Consider the following 19,394-nt stretch of genomic DNA (forward strand, 5'->3'; position numbering starts at 1 on the left):
ATACATTTATTGTATGCCAGTTGCTATTTTAGGTGCTGGGAATATAGGAGTAAAGAAGACAGACAGGTGATGTCTTTTTTCTCAGGAGGACTTGAGCTATTAGAATATGGATAGTGCAGTTTATTGAAATAGGTTAGACCGGAGGGGAGAGCCGGTTTGGTGGGATAATCATGAGTTCTATTTGTTAAGTTTGAGGTGCCAGGTAGACATCCATGTAGATAAGAGATTTTATTCTTGGTGAGGAGTTATAACAGTATCCTGGAGTTCAGTGAGAGGTTAGAGCCAACGGTAAATATTTGGGAATCATTGATATGTATCCTCTAGATTTGGTAATAAGGAGTTCATCGGTGTGACCTTGTCAACTGTGGTCTCAGTGGGAATAGAAGCTAGTTTGTAGAGAGGTATGAGATGAGAGCTGGAATGAGAATGTGTGGTTTGGGAGTGGAGATGGCAACTATAGACTCCTCTTTGAGAAATTTTCTTGTGAAAAGGAAGCAAAAAATGGTTATATTTACAAGTAAGGCCTAGATTTGAGTCTTGGTTTTACACTTGCTTGGAGGCCGTTATTTGAATGCATTCTAAAGGTTAAGTATAAGACATATATATATATATATATATATATATATATATATATATATATACACACATAATCTATGTATGTATGTATGTATATATACATCTATATACATACGTCTATATATATATATATATATATTTTAAATAACAGAGTTGACAATTTCCACATTTCACAATACAAATGAAAATTGCTTTTTTGTCCCACCACCCCCCTCACAAACTATTCTTTTCTCTCTTTGATAGGAAGGGGGAGCGAGTCTTCCTTGTCATACTGTTAGAAAACACCCACAGTTGCAGCACCATGCTTTCCTGGTGAAGTAGAACAAGTAATATAAAACTGATAGAAAGAGACTCCCCTGTCTTCACCTGTATGGTTCAGTCGTTCCCGACTGAGCGGGTACCATTATGGGATGGGTGGGAGATCTGGATCATTGGGGGCCCCGGGATCATTGGTATGTGGCCTTCCATAGGTGGCCTCATTCCAGGAGCATCATCCCAGGAGGAGGAGGGCCCTTCATTGGTATCATGGGAGGGCCCCCCCATATGGGGTACTGGCATCATACCATGGCAAGGAAGACCCAGGAGTTTGGGGGGAGGTGGGATCATTGCCCCTGCAGGAGGAGGAGCAGAGAATGGAGTAGGAGGTGTCTTTCCTTGTTGAAATGCTACGGTTCTGTACATCAGGCTCTGAGCATGCCCTTCCATTCATTTCTGAGAGTAGTCTTTCACATTCTCTTGGTGCTTCCTACCACTGCAGTGTGCCCTTTTCACAGATGGAGAGTCATGAGTGAGATATGTGTCGCAGCAGTCATAATAAAACGTTGGCATGTTGCTCTGCAGGCTCTTGGCCACTTCCAGGTTAAGGTATTTTATGTAATCTACGTGGTCCTCTTTAAAGCATTGAGGTAGATATTTTTCCTCTTGTGACATGAGAGAGTTTAGTCTAGGGAAGTTAAATGACAGAACAAAAATTTACATCGCAGTGGAACCTGTAGACTCATTTACTTTGATACTACATGCAAGGTACTTTTTGTTATACCAAAATTTCCTTTGAACTTTTATGAACTTCGTCAACTCAGGTCCCATCTACCTTAGAGTTTTTGAAAGAACTGCAAGAGGAGAGATATGAAAATTCTTTATAAGCTGTAAATTGTCATAGATTCCTTGGAAGAATGTTTTTTTTTTTTTTTTTTAAAGATTTTATTGGGGAAGGGGAACAGGACTTTATTGGGGAACAATGTGTACTTCCAGGACTTTTTTCCAAGTCAAGTTGTTGTTGTCCTTTCAATCTTAGTTGTGGAGGCTGCCGTTCAGCTTCCAAGGGACTCGAGGAATTAAACTGACAACCTTGTGGTTGAGAGCCCACTGGCCCATGTGGGAATCGAACCGGCAGCCTTTGGAGTTAGGAGCACGGAGCTCCAACCGCCTGAGCCACCGGGCCGGCCCGGGAGAATCTTTACTTTTCTTAATTTCCTCTTTTGTAAAATGAGAAACTTCAATAGGTAAACAGAATAAAAATCATGTAGTTAATTATTTAAAACAAAAAAGCTAACTCATTATAGTTAATAAAAATTATACAAATAAAAATTAAGAAATTTGGGAGAAACTTTACTACAGGTTCCTAATTAATAGTGTGTTAGTCTTATTTTACATGTATATTTTGCATCATATATCACATGGTAATAATTGTAAAGTAATTATTTTAAAAATTTAGTAATATTGTATCTAATTCTTAACTTCTTACTCTAGTTAGGATAGAAAAGAATTTGGTAGACTCTAGTAAAGCCCCCAGGAAATGAGCAGAAATTAGAAAATGGATCCTTTATGGAAACGTTAAATGAGTAAGAATTATTTAATCTGGATTAGTTGAACCTTGAAGTAATAGTGGTTTGCAGCATATCAGTGGATATCACCATTTCTGTAGAGAACTGAACGAAACGATGATGTCCTTGGAAGGAGTCACAGTGATTTCTAGACTTGCAGGGCTATTAAACATTTGAAGAAGCCCTTGTAGGAGATCGCCCTCCCTGGAGACTTTTCAGAATGTTTTGAATGACTGCATGATTTACATTTGGTAAGAGAAAGAATCGAACCCACTACATATTTTGAAATTATGCATTGGATTCAATTTTCATATTACTTAATGAAAGAAGACTAAATATTGGTTGTGTAGATTTTGTTATTTCCGTACTTTTCCTGCTCATCATATGATTAAAAGCTAAGGCTTCAGCCATTTATTTTAAAAGTTAAATTTATACTTTGTAAATTCTTTTTTATAATGTGGGTGCCTCTTTTCTTCCAAACCAAAGCCAAAGGGAAATGCAGAAATTTAGGATGTCATGACATTAAGCTGACGTTTTAAAATACCTGTTTGTCATTAGTGTTTTTTGTGATCAGAAGCTTTGGAATCTTCAGATGTGACTACTGCTATTTGAACTGTCCAGGGCTCAATGTGTGGGTAGGCTTTCTCACTAGTGATTCCATTCTACAAGGCATGATTTCAATTAATTCTTGGTCCTTTATCTCTATTAGTTTATTTAGTCCTCACAATCACAAATGAAGTAGAGATTATTAACTCTTTTACAAATTAAGAAGCCATCTGCCATGAAGTTGTTAAAAATTAGCGAATATGGATCAAAATGGCGGCGTGAGGTGAGCCTCTCTAAAGCTCTCCTGGAATTTACAACTAATCGGACAACAATAACTACACAAAGGACTCCCTGCACAGCAGACAGGCAAGATGAAGAGTTCCACTACTGAATTCACCTCCAAGTGGGCGAATCGCGCGAGCAGTGGAGGAAGGAAGGGAGAAGTGGGGGGATGGAGCCGCGCAGGCGCAGGACGCAGACCTAGCTCAGTGCTCCGAGCTCGCTTCTCCCAGAACTACCGCAGCTGCGGGAGAGGGAAGAACTCGGACTGCTAGGGCTCCGCTTACGGCCCACAGGGCTGAGGGGGCAGCATATAACACGGCTGAACCCAACGCTCACGGCAGAGACCTCGGAGCAAAGACTGGGGGAAGAAGGCTGAAAACTGTGGTTTAAGCCCTTACTGCCGAGCGGAGAACGAAACCTTAGGCACTGAGACTAGCCACCCCTCCCTATCCTCCCAGAGTTCGCCCCGCCCCCATCTGCCCGGTGCTAGAAGCGATAAAATAGCAGTGTCAGATCAAAAGGACAGGATTTTTGCTGTTCTGAGAACTGTGGACCGCAGAAACAGATTCGCAGCCCAACTAGTTCCGGCAAAGGGGAGGGAGTTATGGAAGCAGGACCAGATGTGGTGGTCGCCGCCATTGTTCTGGGCCACCTCTCACAACTCACCCCGCCGCTGGCCCCACATATCTGGGCAGATCCCTGCAGGAATAAACAGAACTGCTGAAACATACGGGCTCTGAATCGGGTACAGAAAGAGCTTTGGAACTTCAAAAGCTCTCCGCACCCCCACAGGGACGTGGTGCCCTGTGACCCAGGTGAACTGTTAACAGAGGAGAGGCCCGTCTCCCAGAAAATCCTTCCATTGTGTGAGAAGCTGGAAAAGAGCAGAGAAAATATAGCACTACTGTGTCAGAGAGAAAAAAAAAGGCTGCAGTCAGAGAGAAAATAAAACATTCTTCCAACATGTATTGGAAAACAAAAGAAAGACCTCTTCCTAGCAACCTGTTGCAGAAGCCACTCCTGTAGATATCTAGGAAGAGAAATAATAAATCAGTAATTGCCATGAATAACCAAGGCAACAATACAGCTCAGAAAGAAAGTGAAAAGTCTCCAGAAAAGGAACTTAAAGATATGGAAATATGTGACTTAAATGATAGAGAATTCAAGATTGCAGTTCTGAAAAACCTCAAAGAAATGCAACAAAACACAGAAAGGCAATTCAATGAACTCAGAAATGCAATCAAAGAACAACATGAGCATTTTACGAAAGAGATTGAAATTTTAAAAAAGAACCAAATGGAATTTCTGGAGATTAAGAGCTTAATAGAAGAAATTAAGAATGAAATAACCAGTTTAGGTAGTAGAGTTGACCAGATGGAGGAAAGAATCAGTGACCTCGAAGATAGAAACCTGGAAATTACACAGATGGAAGAAGAAAGAGAGTTGAGACTTAAAAGAAATGAAAGAACTCTACAAGAACTTTCTGACTCCATCAGAAAGAGCAAAATAAGAATAATGGGCATACCAGAAGGAGAAGAAAGAGAGAAGGGAACAGAGAATATACTCAAAGAAATTGTTAATGAGAACTTCCCAAATTTGTGGACAGAACTGGATCCTCGAATCCAAGAAGCAAATAGAACACCTGATTACCTCAATCCCAACAGGCCTTCTCCAAGGCACATTGTATTGAAGCTGTCTAAAATTAACACCAAAGAAAGAATCCTCAAGGCAGCCAGGGAAAAGAAGACGGTAACCTACAAAGGAAAGCCTATTAGATTATCATCAGATTTTTCAGCAGAAACTCTACAAGCCAGGAGGGAGTGGAACCAAATATTCAAACTATTGAAAGAGAGAAATCATGAGCCAAGAATAATATATTCAGCAAAGATATCCTTTAGATATGAAGGAGGAATAAAGACCTTTCCAGACATACAGAAGCTGAGGGAATTTTCTAACACACAACCTGCACTAGAAGAAATACTAAAGGAGGCTATTCGACCACCATCAACAGGGACAATTTGTGGCAACCAAAACATAAAAAGGGGGAGCGTAAAGGCCTGAACCGGAATATGGGAATGGAGAAAGTAAGCGTGCTGAAGAAAATGGAATACTCTAAATATCAAACTTTCTTTTACATAATCTTAAGGGTAACCACTCAAAAAAAATCCAGAACTGAAATACATACTGTAATAAAAGAAGAAACAGAGGGAAACATTATAGAATACCACCACACAGAAATAATAGACAACAACAAAAAGGCAAAGAAACAATGGAGTCACAGCCTTACCAGAAACCTAAAGATAGAATGACAGGAAATCCTCATGTATCAATAATTACCCTAAATGTAAGTGGACTGAACTCACCAATAAAAAGGCACAGAGTAGCAGATTGGATCAAAAAGCTAAACCCAACCATATGCTGTCTCCAAGAGACACATCTCAGCTATAAGGACAAGCATAGACTCAAAGTGAAAGGGTGGAAATTGGCACTCCAAGCAAATGGTACCCAGAGAAAATCAGGTGTAGCCATAATGATATAAGATGAAACAGTCTTCAGGGTGCAAAAGATAACAAGAGACAAAGATGGACATTTCATCATGGTAAAGGGGACTATACAACAAGAAGACATAACAGTCATCAGTATTTATGCCCCCAATCAGGGAGCACCAAAATATACCAAGCAACTTAACAGAACTAAAGGGAGAAATTGACCAAAACACTAGGGGACTTAAATACATCATTGACGGTTATGGATAGATCATCCAAACAGAAATAACGAAATAGCAGCCCTAAATGACACATTAGATGAAATGGACATCATTGACATATATAGAGCACTTCATCCTAAAACATCAGACTATACATTCTTTTTGAGTGTACATGGAACATTCTCAAGGATAGACCATATATTGGGGCATAAAAGCAGCCTCAGCAAATTTAAGAGGATTGAAATCACACCAAGCATATTCTCTGATCACAAGGCTTTGAAATTGGATATCAACTGCGAAAAGAAAGCAGGAAAAAAGCACAAATACATGGAGATTAAACCACATACTTTTAAAGAACTACTGGGTCAAAGAAGAAATTAGAGGAGAGATCAAAAGATATACAGAAACAAATGACAATGAAAATACATCCTACCAAAATTTTTGGGATGCAGCGAAAGCAGTTTTAAGAGGGACATTTATATCATTACAGGCCTATCTCAAGAAACAAGAAAAATCCCAAATAAATAACCTCATGTTACACCTCAAAGAACTAGAAAAAGAAGAACAAGTGAAACCCAAGGTCAGCAGAAGAAAAGAAATAACAAAAATCAGAGCAGAGCTTAATGAAATAGAGAACAAAAAGACAATAGAAAAACATTAATGTGACAAAGAGCTGGTTCTTTGAAAAAATTAATAAAATTGAGAAACCCTTGGCTAGACTCACTAAGATAAAAAGAGAGAAGACACTAACAAAATCAGAAATGAGAAAGGGGAAGTTATCATGGACACCACAGAAATACAAAGGATCATTCAAGAATACTATGAAGGACTAGATGCCACCAAATTCAATAACCTAGAAGAAATGGACAAGTTCTTAGAAACATATAGCCTTCCAAGGCTGAACCATGAAGAACTGGAAAATCTAAACAGACCAATCACCAGTAAAGAAATTGAATCAGTCATCCAAAACCTTCCCAAAGGCAAAAGTCCGGGACCAGATGGCTTCACTAGTGAATTCTACCAAACCTTCAAACAAGATCTAATACCAATCCTGCTCAAACTCTTCCAAAAAATTGAAGAAGAGACAGTACTCCCTAAATCATTTTATGAGGCCAACATTACCCTGATACCAAAACCTGGTAAGTACAACACAAAAAAAGAAAACTACAGTCCTATATCTCTGATGAATACTGATGCAAAAATCCTAAACAAAATTTTAGCAAATCGAATACAACAATGCATTAAAAAGATTATTCATCATGACCAAGTGGGGTTCATCCCCAGGGCACAAGGACGGTTCAACATCCGCAAATCCATCAATGTGATACATCACGTAAACAAAATGAAGGACAAAAATCATATGATTATATCAATTGATGCAGAAAAAAAAGTTGACCAGATACAACATCCATTTATGATTAAAACAATAAAATAGGTATAGAAGGAAAATACCTTAACATAATAAAGTCCATCTATGACAGGCCCTCAGCTAATCTCATAATTAATGGTGAAAAACTGAAACCCTTTGCTCTACATTCAGGAACACAACAGGGCTGTCCCCTATCACCTCTGCTTTTCAACATAGTGTTGGAAGTCCTTGCCAGAGCCATCAGGCAAGAGAAAGAAATAAAAGGCATCCAAATTGGGAATGAAGAAGTTAAAATACCACTCTTTGCAGATGACATGATGCTATATATAGAAAACCCTAAAGACTCCACCAAAAAGCTGTTAGAAACAATCAATGAATACAGTCAAGTTGCTGGCTACAAAATCAACATACAAAAGTCCGTTGCATTCCTATATACTAACAATGAAATCTCAGAAAAAGAAATACAAAAAACAATTCCCTTTGCAATTGCAGCAAAAAGAATAAAATACCTAGGAATAAACTTAACCAAGGATGTGAAGGATTTATATGCTGAAAACTATAAGACATTTTTGAAAGAAATTGAAGATGACACAAAGAAATGGAAAGACATTCCGTATTCATGGATTGGAAGAATCAACATAGTTAAAATGGCCATATTACCCAAAGCAATATACAGATTTAATGCAATCCCCATCAAAATCCCAATGGCATTTTTTTAAGAAATAGAACAAAAATTCATCAGATTTGTTTGGAACCACAAAAGACCCCAAATAGCCAAAGCAATCTTAAGAAAAAAGAACAGTGCTGGAGGTATCACACTGCCTGACTTTAGCTTGTACTACAGGGCTACAATAATCAAAACAGTATGGTGTTGGCAGAAAAACAGACACATAGACCAATGGAATAGAATTGAGAACCCAGAAATAAAACCACATAAATATGGACAGATAATTGTTGACAAAGAAGCTAAAAACATACAATGGAGGAAAGACAGCCTCTTCAATAAATGGTGCTGGGAGAATTGGATAGCCACGTGCAAAAGAATGAAACTGGACTGCTATCTGTCACCATGTACCAATATTAATTCAAAATGGATCAAAGACTTAAGCATAAGACTTGACACAATAAACTGCATAGAAGAAAACATAGGTACTAAACTTATGGACCTTGGGTTCAAAGAGCATTTTATGAATTTGACTCCAAAGGCAATGGAAGTAAAAGCTAAAATAAACAAATGGGACTGTATGGAACTTAAAAGTTTCTGCACAGCAAAAGAAACCATCGACAAAATAAAGAGGCAACCGACTGAATGGGAGAAGATTTTTGCAAACAGTTCCTCCGATAAGGGGCTAATATCCAAAATATACAAGGAACTCATGAAACTCAACAAGAAAAAAACAAAAAACCCAGTTGAAAAATGGGCAGATGACCTGAAGAGACATTTCTCCAAAGAGGACTTACAAATGGCAGCTAGACATATGAAAAAATGCTCAACATCGCTAATCATCAGAGAAATGCAAATAAAAACCACAATGAGATATCACCTCACCCCAGTCAGAATGGCTATCATCAACAAGACAAATAGCAACAAGTGTTGGAGAGGCTGTGGAGAAAAAGGAACCCTCATACACTGTTGGTGGGAATGCAGACTGGTGCAGCCGCTATGGAAGGCAGTGTGGAGGTTCCTCAAAAAATTACAAATAGAATTACCATATGACCCAGCAATCCCTCTCCTGGGTATCTACCCAAAGAATTTGAAATCATTTATCCATAAAGACACATGTGCTCCAATGTTCATTGCAGCTTTGTTTACGGTGGCCAAGACATGGAAACAACCAAAATGTCCTTCAATAGATGAATGGATAAAGAAGTTGTGGTATATATACACAATGGAATACTAATCGGCGGTAAGAAAAGATGAAATAGGAACATTTGTGAAAACATGGATGGATCTTGAGAGTATAATGCTAAGCGAAATAAGTCAGACAGAAAAAGCAGAGAACCCTATGATTTCACTGATATGTGGTATATAAACCAAAAACAAGACAAACAAATGAGAAACAAAAAGTCATAGACACAGACAATAGTTTAGTGGTTACCAGAGGGTAAAGGGGGTTGGGGGAGGGAGATGAGGGTAAGGGGGATCAAATGTATGGTGATGGAAGGAGAACTGACTCTGGGTGGTGAACACATGATGGGATTTATAGATGCTGTAATACAGAATTGTACACCTGAAATTATCTAATTTTATTAACAAAAGAAAAAAATGAAATAAAAATTAGGACATTATGTTTCAAAATTCTAAGGGCTGGAGGTGTCATGTTTCGTCCTATTGATTGGCACATGGTGAGTGCCTTGTAGTATAAGTCTAGTGGCATCACTTTCTAGTTCTATTAGGTTGGTGCAAAAGTAATTGTGGTTTAAAAGTTAAAAATTGCAAAAACTAATTACTTTTGCACCATCCTAATATAATTAGATTATTCAGCGGCAGAGGACAGGCTGCAAAATATGTCCAATGGGTTTGTTGGCTTCCACTAAGGTAAAAGTAGCTAATTTCAAGGTGATTTGAGAGTTGTGTACTGAAGTTATTCCAGTATAGTCTATCAGTCCACACTGAAGTATGCGTTTGAAGTTGGTGCATGGTTAATGAGATTTCTGGTATCGAGTTCATGCTTTTCCTTGATTGGAAACCTGAGTGGTACAAACAAAATGTTCTACACGAAGGAAGGTATCAGTATATTGTGTTCCTTATTACCTCTTATTTCAGACTTCAATGTGAAGTAAAATATGGTGGATACAGATCTGAACTACTAATAATAGAATGGGAATGTTTTTCGGATGGAATATTTTATTTCGACAACGGGACCAGCAAGAATATTAAAGGTACCTGAATTTCTTTTGAATACTACGTAGTTACTTTTTTCCTTTCTAATCCCTGAAAGAAATACTAGGTGTGCTACCCTGGCTGGCTTCAGTCTGTAGAGAACCTAGCTGGAAGATTCCTGTCACATGAACTGGCAAGGAAACGGCTTTGGCCTCTTGAAGTCAATACTTAAAAAAACCACAGTGATGGGGGAGGGGTCCTCTGGGTTCTAGAATGTTGTTTCTTGATGGTTACACATCATTTATACTTTGAATTTCATGCACTTTTTATGCTTTTCTGAATGCATTTTTTACATCAACATAAAGTTCACTGGATAAAGAGGCAAATAGTACTATAGTAAATTTTCCTGAAATGTAACCTTGATTATCTGACCTCACAGTTCTTAAAACTTTAATTTGCTATCTTTTTTCTTTATCAGCTGTGGGCCCAGCATGTGTTTTGAAATATATTTCTGTCTCCGTTATGCACTCAATTTTAATGTTAATTTGATGGTTCAAAATAATTTTTTCTTTTTATTTATTCCCCAAATAAGAATCAATGAATTGAGTTCTTCTTTGCTGATATTAATCATATATTAATAAAATTACAGAAGTGCATAGGTTAATAGCACCAGGAGTGAGACTTACTGGATTCAAATTCTTGCTCTCCAATTACTAGTTGTTGATAGTTACTCAAAGTGTGTCTTGCTTTACTTTCTCATCTGTAAAATGGGGATTCTGATAGTGCCCATTTCATTGGGTTTTAAATGAGTTAATTCTTATATGTTATTTAAAAGACACAGTGCCTGGCATATAGTAAGCACTAAATATGTTGTAGCTGGTATTACTATTTTCTTTTAAAGATTTTATTGGGGGAAGAGGAACAGGACTTTTGGGGAACAGTGTGTACTTCCAGGACTTTTTTTTTCCCCCAAGTCAAATTGTTGTCCTTTCAGTCTTAGCTGTGGAGGGTGCTGTTCAGCTTCAAGTTGTTGTCCTTTCAGTCTTAGCTGTGGAGGGCGCAGCTCAGCTCTAGGTGCAATTGCTTGTGAAGCAGCCCAGCAGCCCACCATCCCTTGCGGGAGTTGAGGAATGGAACTGGCAGCCTTGTGGTTGAGAGCCTACTGGCCCATGTGGGAATCGAACCGGCAGCCTTCGGAGTTAGGAGTACGGAGCTCCAACTCCCTGAGCCACCGGGCCGGCCCCCCATTGTATATTTATACCACATTTTGTTTATCTATTCATCATCCATGGACGCTTGTGCTGTTTGACTATTGGGAATATTGGTGTACAAATGTCAGAGTCCCTGCTGTCAGTTAATTTGGGTATATACCTACTTAAGAGAGGAAGTGCCTAGTCATGGTAATTCTCTGTTGAACTCTTTGAGGAACCCGTGGTAGCACTACTGTTGTTTTTATCATCGTCACTGTCATCATTTGGTGAAATGTGTTAATGAGCTTTTTTTGAAATTAGTTTTAGTATCCAAGTGCTGTTAGCATTGTGATGTGTATGTTTTATTGGGAAACTATGTGCACGATTTTCTGTTCCTTGCATTGAAATTTTTGGTGTGGAGTGTTATGTATAAAACTGGAGCTGGATTTGTATGCTCTTTTTTCCTTTTTTAAACTTTTCATTTTGAGATAGTTGTAGGTTCACATGTGATTCTAAGCAATAATGCACAGATCCGTCATAGCCCTTGCCTAGTTTCTCCCAATGATAAAGTCTTGTAAGACTATGTATTTATAGTCTTATAATATTGCAACCATGATATTGATATTGATGAAATCAAGATATATAACACTTCTGTCACCCCCAAGATCTTTTAAGCCATACCCACTTACTTCCCACTCCCATACCTTCCTTTAATCTGTTATCTATTTCCATATTTTTATCATTTCGAGAATGTTATACAATCATGGACTCATATATTCACATTTGTTTGAATGGAATTACATAGTATGAAAGTTTGGGATTGCCACCCCCCAATTTAAAAAATTATGAAATACACACAACATAAAATTTACTGCTGACCATTTTTAAGTGTGAAGCTATGTTGAACATTCATGTTGTGCAATCATCACCACTATTCATCTATAGAATTTGTTCATTTTGCAGAATGGAAACTCTGTACCCATTAAACAGTAACTGCCCATTCCCTTCTACCCCTAGCCCCTGATGACCACCATTCTACTTTATGTCTCTAAGATTTTGACTACTTTACGTACCTCTTATAAGTGGAATCATACAGTATTTTTGCATGTGTGACTGGCTTATTTCACTTAGCATAATGTCCTTGAGGTTCAGCCAGGTTGTAGCTTGTATCAGAATTTCCTTCGCTTTTGAGGCTGAATAATATTGTTATATAGACTACATTTGATTTAACTATTCATCCATTGATAGACACTTGGGTTGCTTTCATGTTTTAGCAATTGTGAATAATGCTGTTATGAACGGGAGCATATAAATGTCTCAAAGCACTGCTTTCAGTTTTCTGTTTTTTTTTTTTAAAGATTTTATTGGGGAAGGGGAACAGTTCTTTATTGGGGAACAGTGTGTACTTCCAGGACATTTTTCCAAGTCAAGTTGTCCTTTCAATCTTAGTTGTAGAGGGTGCCATTCAGCTTCAAGTTGTTGTCTTTTTCAGTCTTAGTTGTGGAGGGCGCAGCTCACTTCCAGGTCAGGTTGCCGTTGCTAGTTGCAGGGGGCGCAGCCCATCATCCCTTGTGGGACTTGAGGAATTGAACTGGCAACCTGGTGGTTGAGAGCCCACTGGCCCATGTGGGAATCCAACTGGCAGCCTTCGGTTCGGAGCCTTTCGTTGGAGCACGGAGCTCCAACCGCCTGAGCCACCAGGCCGGCCCTCTTTTCAGTTTTTTGAGTGTATACCCAGAAGTGGAATTCCTGGATCGTATAGTAATTCTATTTTTAATTTTTTTGAGGAACCACCATACTGTTTTCCATAGCTTTGTCTACTTTTAAAATTGAGGGCAACACAAAAATTAAAATCACAAAATATGTGAAGTAATATAATGTAATAATTTAAGTTGGCATAAAGCCCAGTTTAACTATGATTAAGTATGATATAAATAATTTTAATTCCTTTTCCTTTCCCTCCCTAGAAAATGGGACATTTAATCATTCATTCAGGAAATCTTTATTGGATATGTACTGTGTATCTGTTATAATTTGGGTTTCAGCAGTGAATAAAATAGAAGTCCTTTCTCTTATGGAACAAACTATTGATTTTTTAAAAATACCTTTTCTGGAATAGAGGTAGATTTTCAGACCAGAAGTGTGAAACAGTTAAGTAAGCAATTTCTTCAGATAGAGAAAATTGCTTCTGAGGTACCATTTAAACAACCTTAATGCTTTTAAGCAACATGATAAGTTTAACTTATTCAGTAGTTGGCCCTCTGATTTTACAGGTTCTACACCTGGGGATTCAACAAATGGCGAATTAAAAAAAAGTTACCTTGTTTCTGACATGTACTGTGTAGTTAGGCCTACTATAGTGGTTGTGTCTGGACTGAACATGTACAGATTTTTTTCCTGTTATTCTCTAAACAGTACTGTATAAGAACTATTTACATAGCATTTGCATTGTATTAGGAACTTATAGTAATCTAGAGATGATGTAAAGTGTATGGGAGGATGTGTGTAGATTATATACAAATACTATTTCGTTTTATATTTACATAAGGGACTTGAGCATCTATGATATTAGTATCTGCAGGGGTCCTGGAACCAATCCCATGCAGATACCGAGGGATGACTGTGTTATTTGAAGGGAAAGTGAAGTCTAAGGAAGTGAGAATTTTACATTTCCCATTAGGAAGGCAGTCTGGGGCTAGTACATTTGACTGGGAGTCAGGAGATCTAGGGGTCCAGTCCTGACGTCACCAGTTAGTATTTGACATACTCCTGGATTCTTCACTTTGATCCTTGCCCTCCCCACTCCTTTATATATACCTTTGTACAAAAACGGATTTTGTCCACTGTTGTTATTTAACTATGCTAGTATCGCCTTTTATGCTAGTAATACCCAGTTCTAGTTACAAGTTCATTCTCTTCTGAATTCCAGATTTGTGTTTCCTGGTGTCAGCTGAACATTTCTGTCACTTCAAATTCCATTTCCAAAAACAAATTCAGTATCGTTCACTGCGAATTTGCTTCTCTCCTTTAACATCGCTTCATCTTTTCCAGATAGTTTGTTTTTAGTATAAAGAAACTCAACTGATTTTTGTGTGGTTTTGTATCCTGCAAATTTATTATAAAGTTTGTTTGTTTTAACAGTTTTTTGGTGGAGTCTCTTGGGTTTTCTACATATAAGATCATGTCATCTGCAAATAGAAACGGTTTTACTTATTTTCCAATTTGGATGCCTTTTATTTCTTTTTCTTGCTTAAGTGCTCTAGCTAGGACTTCCAGTTCTATGTAAGTGGTGAGAATGGGCATGCTTGTTTAGTTCCTGATCTTAGAGGTAAAGCTTTCAGCTTTTTACCATTGAGTATGTTAGCTGCGGGCTTGTCATGCATGGCTTTATTAAACTGAGGCACATTTCTTCTGTACCTAATATGTTTTTGTTATGAAAGGATATTGAATTTTATTAAATTGTTTTTCTGCATCTCTTGAGATGATCTTACAATCATATGAATGATGATCACATTGATTCTCTTATTGATTTGCATATGTTGAACCATTCCAGGGATAACTTCAACTCATCATAGTACATGATTCCTGTAATGTACCTTTGAATTAGGTTTGCTAGTGTTTTGTTGAGGAGTTTTGCATCTGTGTTTGTTAGGGATATTAGTCTGTAATTTTCTTTTCTTGTAGTGCCCATGTCTGGCTTTGGTATTAGGATAGTGCCTTGTAAAATGAATTTGAAAGTGTTCCATCTTCAGTTTTTTGGGGGGAAGAGTTTGCGAAGAATTGGTATTCTTTCTTAAATGTTTGGTAGAATTTACCAGTGAAACCATTTGGTTGTGGGTTTTCTTTGTTGGAAGATGTTTGATTACTGTTGCAATCCCCTTACTTGTTATTAGTCTTCAGATTTTCTGTATCTTCATTATTTAGTCTTCCTTTTATTTTTGGTAGGTTGTATGATTCTGAGAATTTATCCATTTCTTTTAGGTTATCCAATTTGTTTATATATAACTGTTTATAGTATGAACAATTTTATGATCCTTTGTATTTCTGTGGTATCAGTGTTGTTGCTTTCAAGGTTCGCTGTTTGTCTTTTGAAAGTTTATAGTGTGTGTCAGTGAGGTCTTTGAATTCATCTCACATGTAGTTGGTTGAGCTTCTTGCGTGTTTATAGCCAGGTCTTTAAATTTGGTAAGTTTTCAGCCATTATTACTTCACATACTCTCTTTGCTCCCTTTTCTCTCCCTTCTCTTTTTGAGACCCCTATGATGCATGTTTTAGTCCACTTAACGGAGTTCTATAGATCCCTTTGCCGCTTTCTGTTTCTCAGCCTCAATCATTTCCATTTCCTATCAAGTTCACTGATACTTCCTTCTCTCTGCTCAAATCTTACTTTGAATCTCTTTAGTGCATTTAGTGAATTTTTTATTTCAGTTATTGTATGTTCCATCTCCTGAATTTCTTTTAAGATTTTCTATCTCTTTATTGATATTTCCATTTTTGTTCACATATTGTTTTCTCCACTTTCTTCTCATCTTCCTTTATTTTTTTGAGCATCTTTAAGACAGATGTTTTAAAGTCTTAGAATAACGTATGTGCCATTCAGTGCTTTTCACAAGTTTCTGTTAGTTTACTTTTTTTGTCTTTTGTGTGGGCCATAGTTTCCTGTTTCTTTGCATGCCTTGTGATGTTTTTGAACACTGGCCATTTGAATATAATAATAACTCTGGAAATCAGATTCTCGCTTTTCCCCAGGGTTTTTGGTTTATTTTGTTACTTTTTAAAAACTGTTGCACACTGTCTCTGGTGAGGATCAGCCTGAGGTACAAACTTAATGTCTTCTTATAAATTTTGCGAGCCTCTTTGGGCCTCCATTGTCACTTTCTAATTTTACCCTTATATGCAGTTATTTTGAATGTCCTATTCTTTAATACCTGACTTCTAAGTGGGGAAAAGTAAAAATTGAAAGGGAAAAAAGAGTATCTACCCTTTACGTTTTTTGGAAGTCACCTCATTTTGAGGGGGAGGGTCTTGTAACAGTGAGGGGAGGTGTAACAATAATGACTGTCCTACTGTTTGCACCTCAGGGATCAGAAGCAGCAGCCAGAGCACAGATCCCCATTATCTGGAGGACAGGGTTATTTTACCTACCCTAGGTCCTTTAAGCTGTGTGAAAGTGGCTCCACGAACAGATGCAGAGCTGCCTTTCAGGGGCCGGAGCTGGGGAATGGACAGCCGCCCCTGTGCTAAGAGCTGCAATTTACCAAATTTAACAATTTCCGGTCCAAGACTTCTCCTGTAAGTGGCAAGCCTTCAGCAGACTCCAGAGTTCCAAAATTGTTACATCAGACAGATTCTGTCAGTGTGCTTATTGATTGTTAGGTGCGGAAACAGATTCCTGGTGTGTCCTACTCTGCCATCTTCCTAGAATTCTCTAGTATGTCTTTTAAGACAGGTCTGCCAGTAACAACTTCATTCATTCTCCCCCTTCCCCTAATTTGAGAAAGTCTTTATTTCACTGTTTTTGAAATATAGCTTTTCTGGATTATAAAATGCTTGGTTAACAGTTTTTTTGTTTTTGTTTTTCTCTTTGAGTATGTTATCTGACTACTTCCTTACTGACTCATCGTTTCTGCTCAGAAGTCAACTGTTAATTTTACTGAGTTCCCTTATGTTGTATAAATAACTAGTCTTCTTGCTGCTTTTAGGATTTTTCCATGGTGTTTCACTTAGCCTTTTTAAGATGAGGTGTTTGTGGATGTCTTTGGTTTTATTCTAGTTGGAATTGATTGAATTTCCTGGATGTATAGTTTATTGTTTTCAATAATTTTGCAGTTTTCTGCCATTATTTCTTTGAATATTTTTTCTACTCTTTCCTTGTGGTGCTTTCATCATGCAGATGTTGGTGTGCTTAATGGCTTCCCATATACCTCTGAGGGTCTCATCATTTTAATCCATTCTTTTTTCTCTGCCTTTGGTTTGCATAATCTCATTAATCTGTCCCCACATTTGCTTATTCTTTCTTTTGCGTTTTACTCTTGACCCCTTCTACTGATTTTAAAATTTGGTTATTTTACTTTTCAACTCCATAATTTCCATTTGGTTGTTTTTTCTAATTTCTTTGTTGATAATTGTCTGTCTGATGTGACATTGTTAATCATACTTCCCATCACTGCTGTAATGGTTTCCTTTAGTTGTGAACAAGTTTGTAATCTGCTTTAAAATCCTTTTTTGATAAATCCAATACCTGGTGTGTCTTACAGGCATTTTATGTTGCCTGTTTTTCCCCCACATGTATTAACAAATATTTTTTCTTGTGATGAGAACTTTTAAGGTTTATTCTCTTAGCAACTTTCACATATATGATACAATATTGACTGCAGTCACCACGCTGTATGTTATGTCCCCAGGACTATTTATTTTGTAGCTGGAACTGTGTACCTTTGACTATCTTTGTTGCTTGCCCCGCCCCCCCATGCATATACTTTCCTGTTTCTTTGCATGCCTCCTAAGTTTTTCTTGGCTATTGGACATTTTAGGTAATACATTGTAGTAACTCTGTATACTGGCACCCCTCCTCCAGGGCTTGTTATTGCTATTTGTTAATTTGTTTAGTGACTGACTGGATTGTTGTAGTCAAGTCTGTTTCCCCTCTAGGGTAGTATCCACTTTCTGATACTGTTCTTCTGGGAGGTACAGTTTTGGATATGCCCTTAGTCACTGTGGGATGGTAATGTTTTTGGCTGGGCTTTCTTGCTCTGTTTTCCCTGACCACACCCAGCTGTTAAACTCCAATAATTGCCAGCTGATTGTGGTATTGAGTTTAGGAAAGCTCTGGGCTATAAATTGTTCTATAGACTAATACCACCGAGTTCTGGCTCCTTTGAAGGAATAGTTTCTGAGGTTAGTGTTTAATTTTTGTTGTGACACCAGGAGGGCTCCGACCAGCCATTTTATTCCCTGGTACTTTTCTGCAAACTAACCTGCTGCAAGTTTAGCTTGTGTCTTGGTTCTCTCCCAATTGCCTCTCACCGCAGCATCCGCTGTCCTTTAGGCTTGAGTTTTTTCACCCTGTGTTGCAAATAAAGTCAAGTCCTTTGGGAGGAGATTGGATGTCAAAGCCCCCCCCCCTTCTTCCCCTAGGCAAAAATCTCTGAACCCGGGCTCTAGAGATGTGAGGATGGGGACAGTGACAAATTTCTTTGAGTGACAGCCCCACCCGAGGAGATGAGTGCTTTGTGAGGCAGTGGGCAGTGGCCTCAGGTCCTCTGCTTGCTTCTCCCGATAATAGAACCACCAGCTCATGAATGGGGTCAGGAATGATCAGCACCCTGGAATTCTCAGCTCACTGGTCAGGGATGCGCCTCAGTTCCACAAGTGGGGCTGATAGGAATAAGGGAGCCCCTACTTCGAAACTGCTCATCTGGAACTTAGCCGTAGCAGAACTGGAAGTCCTGACATACTGTTCCTGTAGGGAAGGTAGGCCTCCATCCAAGTGCTTGGGTCAGGGAGCCCCGTTTCTGGCTGCCAGGGTGTGGTGTGGAGTCCTGAGCCTTGGAGTTGGGAGGGTGCTGGGAGCAAGAGACACATCTCCTTCTAATGCCACGCACTCTTGCCTCTCTTACTGAATTTTCATAGATACTCTTGAATGTTTGTTCACCTTTTAAACTGCTTCCAGAGACTTTTTTCTTTTTTTAAATTTATTGGGGTGACAATTGTTAGTAAAAATTACATAGATTTCAAGTGTACAGAGACTTTTAAATAATTAAAACAGTTTTCATCAATTTCACTGAGGGAGCTGGTCAGCAAACTCCTCACACTGTTATAGCAGAACTCATTCTCCTGTTAACTGTTTTTTATTTTAGCTGTTCTGAGTAGGTTTGTAGTGATAGCTCATTGTAATTTTAATTTGCATTTCCCTAACGGCAAATGATGTTGAATCTATTTTCTTGTGATTATTTGCCATCTGTATATCCTCCGTTGGTGAAATGTCTGTTCACGTCGTTTGTTCATTTTCTAATTGGAGTATTAGTTTTTTTACTATTGAATTTTGAGTTGTGTTTTTTTTTTGAGAGTTCTTTAT

General features: G+C 38.2%; 1 protein-coding gene across 8 annotated transcripts in view; it reads left to right on the forward strand.

Annotated features, from left to right (window-relative positions):
• ADIPOR2 (adiponectin receptor 2) overlaps nucleotides 1–19,394 on the forward strand; it is a 71,127-nt gene that overhangs the window by 14,224 nt on the left and 37,509 nt on the right. The window contains exon 1 of one of the 8 annotated variants that reach the window (XM_081061227.1): nucleotides 10,071–10,186. The exons of the other annotated variants lie outside the window; for them this stretch is intronic. The gene's annotated coding sequence lies outside the window, so the exon portion shown is untranslated. Of the gene's footprint in view, nucleotides 1–10,070; nucleotides 10,187–19,394 lie in introns of those variants that run through there. 8 annotated transcript variants of the gene reach the window in all.

Source organism: Rhinolophus hipposideros (assembly GCF_964194185.1).
Source record: "Rhinolophus hipposideros genome assembly, chromosome: 9".
NCBI classification, from domain to species: domain Eukaryota; kingdom Metazoa; phylum Chordata; class Mammalia; order Chiroptera; family Rhinolophidae; genus Rhinolophus; species Rhinolophus hipposideros.